Genomic DNA, 5,160 nt, shown 5'->3' with positions numbered 1-5,160 from the left:
GGATGCAAGCTGGGTGGGATAGGAAGAGAGAAGGTATCGGGTAGAGTAGCCCCTGAGGATGACCAGGAAGTGTAGGAGGGGTGTCTGCATTCCCTGTCCCAGGCTGTTGCCGCGGTCAGAAACTCACTCACCCCAGTGATGTCTCTCCTGGTGCCTGGACCGGGTCTCCTTGCTGCTTGCCGTATCTCGTAAACAAAGGACCTACCTAGCTCGCTGCAGGCAGGCTAGTGGGGACAAAGGAGCTAGCACCCTCCCGTTTGCCCTGCCGATTCGGATTCGGTCCTAGGGCCCGGAACAGGCTGGGCTGGGAGATGTTAATGTGGTCAAAGAGGGAAGGGAGTCAGATGGAGGGGGGTAGGGTTGTGGATGCAAGCTGGATGGGATAGAAAGAGAGAGGAAGTATCGGGCAGAGTAGCCCCTGAGGATGACCAGGAAGTGTAGGAGGGGTGTCTGAGTTCCCTGTCCCGGGCTGCTGCCGGGGTCAGAAACTCACTCACCCCAGTGATGTCTCCTGGTGCCTGGACCGGAACTCCTTGCTGCTAGGTGTCTCGTAAACAAAAGGCAGCTGCTCAGATTTTATGTGTGTTCTGTGGATCCAAACTCTGTTTTTACACTTGACCTGGAATCCACTTAATATGCTGGGCCCTCTCTCCAACCCCAAATTTTTGTTTTGAGTGTCAGAGTGTCACTAATTTCCCCAGTCTGGTCTGAATTCTTTATCTAGTTCAGAAAGGCCTTCCCCTTGCAAGGCTCCTGTCACTGCCTCCTTAGTAACTGGGATCAAAGGTATTATTGCTCTTTGGGGTGACATGCCATGGTCAGCTCACAACTCTTTTTTAATATTTTGTTGATTTTATTGAGCTATACATTTTTCTTTGCTCCCGTATTTTCCTCTCCTCTCCTTCAACCCTCTCCCATCATCCCCATGCTCCCAATTTACTCAGGAGATCTTGTCTTTTCTATTTCCCATGTAGATTAGAACCATGTATGTCTCTCTTAGGGTCTTCTTTGTTGTCTAGGTTCTCTGGCATTGTAAATTGTAGGCTGGTTTACTTTGATTTATGTCTAGAATCCACTTACGAGTGAGTACATATAATATTTGTCTTTCTGAGCCTGGATTACCTTACTCAATATGATGTTTTCTAGATCCATCCATTTGCCTGAAAATTTTAAGATGTCTTTTTTTTCTGCTGTCTAGAACTTCATTGTGTAAATGTACCACATTTTCTTTGGTTGAGGGACATTTAGGTTGTTTCCTGGTTCTGGCTATGAAAAGCAAAGCTAATATGAACATAGTTGAGCACATGTCCTTGTGGTACAATTGAACATTTTGGGGGCATATACCCAAAAGTGGTATTGCTGGGTCTTGAGGAAAGTTATTTCCTAATTTTCTGAGAAATCGCTATACTGATATCTCAAAGGGGCTATACCAGTTTTCATTCCAACCAGCAATGGAGGAGTGTTCCCTTTACCCTACATCGTCTCCAGAAGAAGGTATAATCAGTATTTTTTATGCTGGCCATTCTTAGAGGTGTAAAATGGAATCTTAGAGTTATTTTGGTTTGCATTTCTCTGATGGCTGAGGATGTTGAGCATTTCCTTAAGTGTCTTTCAGCCATTTTAGATTCCTCTGTTGAGAGTTCTCTGTTTAGGTCTGTACCCCATTTTTTATTGGATTATTTGTTGTTTTGATGACCAATTTCTTGACTTCTTTGTATATTTTGGAGATCAGACCTCTGTTTGATGTGGGGTTGGTGAAAATCTTTTCCCATTCTGTAGGCTGCCATTTTGTCTTGTTGACCATGTCCTCTGTTTTACAGAAACTTTTCAGTTTCAGGAGGTCTTATTTATTAATTGTTTCTCTCAGTGTCTGTACTACTGGGGTTATATTTAAGAAGTGGTCTTGTGCCAATGTATCCAAGTGTACTTACCACTTTCTCTTCTATAAGGTTCAGTGTGGCTGGCTTTATGTTGAGGTCTTTGATTCATTTGGACATGGTGACAGATAAGGATCTATTTTAATATTTCTGCATATTGATATCCAGTTATGCCAGCACCATTTGTTGAATATGTTTTCTTTTTTCCATTTTATATTTTTTGCTTCTTTGTCAAATCAGGTGTTTGTAGGTCTGTGGTCTGATAGCTGTATCTTCAATTTGGTTCCATTGGTCATCCTGTCTGTTTTTATGCCGATACTAGACTGTTTTCAGTACTGTGGCTCTTTAGTAGAGTTTGAAGTCAGGGATTGTGATATTTCCACTTCATTTATTGTACAGGATTGTTTTGGCTATTCTGAATTTTTTGCTTTTCCATATGAAGTTGAGTACTGTTTTTTCAAGGTCTATGAAGAATTTTGCTGGGATTTTGATGGGCATTGGCTACTCTGTTATTTCCCAGCTGTTCAGACCTGAATAACTACACAGAAACAGTATTAATTACAACACTGCTTTGCCTAGTACCTTAGGATACTTATTAACTAAGTCTTACATCTTAAATTAACTCATTTCTATTATTCTGTGTATTGCCACAGAATTGTGGCTTACCAGGTAAAGTTCTGGTGTCTCTCTCCTTCAACAGCTACATGTCATCTCTTTGACTCCTATTCTCTCTCTACGTCTCTTCCAGCCTGATTATATTCTGCCTTGCCATAGGTTGAAGCAGCTTCTTTATTAACCAATGGTAATAAAACATATTCACAACATACAGAGGGGAATCCCACATCATTGTCTTTTATGAGTTGACATGATCGGTGGTGTCTCTTCTCAGCAATAGAGACCCTAAATAAGACACGCTTAAAAGCTACTTCTGTGTCAGTGCAACACAGCACTGGTTCCCAACCAGAACAATAGCACCAGCTGTGTTTCCTTGCAAACTGTGATTAGCACTATTGATCATTACTCTTGGCATTCTCACACAGAATGGGATTGTTTGGAGGGTCACTGGGCCCACACCTGAGTGTCTATCGCCACTCTTCCCAGGCATCTGTATGCTGTGTTTCCATAACTGGATGTGTTCTGTGGCTTGGGGAAGGGGATAAAGCAAATAGGCTTTGGAAAACTAGGAGAAGGGCAAGGGCATTCCATCAGGTTATCCATGGGCTAGTCATCGTCCAGGCAGGGTGCTATCATAGCCTTTTCCAAATCTTCTGACTTGTCACCATTTATTGTTTGTATCATAGTGCATATCAAAGCCCAAGTCACCTAAAATTGTACCTGAATATTGTTCTCGTCTATGGAACTTAACTAGATTTTCTTTCATTTGATACCATATTCTGGGAACTAGAGTACCCTTTTCAGGAAACTAAGGAACATATTCCATTATTAAATCTTAGTATTCTTGCAGCTGGGCTTTAGACACTGTGGCACCACTCTTTTTTATGAAATGATGTATCAACTCAATACATGGTGTTTGTTTTCCTGCTTTTAGCCACACAGTGATCCCTGCTTATCTCCTTTTTCAGAGGTCCTTGCATCCTCTCTTTGCTTTTCATTCAGGTTCCCAATTCAGACACCACTTGACTTCACGGACCTAAGCCGATCTGTCTGTGAGACCTGGGATTTGAAGACCTTAAAGAATGGGATGGAATATAGTTTAATGCTTCAGACAATGACCAGTTTCAGTGTACTGAATACACCAATGGAACAAGGAAATCAATGAGCCAAGAAAGTTGATTGAGTTTAGAAAAACATGATCAGAAAAACATGTAAATGTCAATAAGCACATACTAAATAGTTACAGAGCAGCCCTTTCTCAGAACATTCTCAGGATTGATCAATTAAAACACAACTGTCTGGCATGTACTAGAGATTCTATCTGAGAAAGCATAAACGCAAGGCAGAGCCCCTATCCAGACTCAGGGTACACTGAGAACAGCATTCAGCACATCCTTTCACCAGAGTAGATTCTACAGCTGTGTTCTGACATCCAGCAAGAATAAACATGTTTTATAAATTGAATGCAAATACTTGTCACAGGAGGCACTGAAACACATCCAAGAACAATCCAGGGAACAGAATGCACTGAGGTAAAAGACCCTCTGCCTTTTTTCCTGGAGCCTCTCTCACAGTCCCCCAAGGCATTGCTCACCATGTGTCATCCTTGTGACTGTGTTTTATAGTGCTTTCCTAAAAGGTCACTTTAGAGTGGGCACTTACATGGCTATGTGTTTATAGACTAGGAGGACCATACTGGGAAAAGAAATACACTCACACACTCACACATGCACATATACACACACACACACATGCATACACGTACACACACAAATGCACACACACACACACACACAGAAGCATAAAAAAGAAGATCCTGGCATCCAGAGGCAGGCATGTGTGTACATCTTAATATTTTGGGATGCAGGGGCAGGCATGAATGTGCTTCTTTGGTTCTGATTTTTCAGTTTAGACTTTGGATTTTTCTTTACACTTTAGGCTTTCCTTTTTGTATGCATAGGTGATATTTTGTCTCATTCTATTGTAGGCTCCTCTTGGTTTTCTTGTTTGTGTGGCTTTTCTTCCATGAAACCAAATATTTCCTGGCCATAGTAAAACTTTATTACCCACAAAGTCACCAATAAATATTTTGATATGGGGAGAAAAACACTGTTTCTTCATAATTTCTTGATTAACATGCTTTTACTGAAAACTTCTTATATCCTACACCATAGAAAAATCAGGCCAGACTTGTAAATCATCGATTTGCTTCCCTAAAAATCCTGTACTGGTTGTAATTAAAGTCCACAAGGGCACCGACTTGTTATTTGAATAAAAGTTACTCATATCAGAACTATATTCTGTCCTCATTAAAAGTTTTAGGGCGTGAGAAGATGTACTATTGTGTAACATACTTATCCCACAAATCTGTGGACTCGTGCTCAGATACCCAGAGCCCATGTAAAGCCTGTCAGCATGGTAACCCACCTGAAGTGTTGGAGAGATGGAGGTGAGGGATTCCCTGGCTATGCTGTCTGCTAGACTAACTAAAATGAGGAGTTCAAAGTCAGAGAGAGATGAGAGACCCCGACTCAGTACTAAAGGAGAGCAATAGAGAAAAATACCCAATGTTAGCCTCAGGCATCCACATGTGCATGCATACAACATGTATATGCTCCCACATATGTACACGTGTCCCTACATTTAAACACAAATACATTCATGCACA

At 41.5% G+C, this 5,160-nt stretch overlaps 1 protein-coding gene across 6 annotated transcripts in view; it reads left to right on the top strand.

The window, feature by feature from the left end:
- Slc39a12 (solute carrier family 39 member 12) overlaps positions 1-5,160 on the top strand; it is a 110,048-nt gene that overhangs the window by 33,836 nt on the left and 71,052 nt on the right. The window lies entirely within an intron of this gene.

This window comes from Alexandromys fortis, unplaced genomic scaffold (assembly GCF_014885135.2).
Source record: "Alexandromys fortis isolate MF-2015 unplaced genomic scaffold, M_Fortis_MF-2015_v1.1 scaffold_52, whole genome shotgun sequence".
Classification (NCBI taxonomy): domain Eukaryota; kingdom Metazoa; phylum Chordata; class Mammalia; order Rodentia; family Cricetidae; genus Alexandromys; species Alexandromys fortis.
This window is presented reverse-complemented; position numbering and strand designations above follow the sequence as displayed.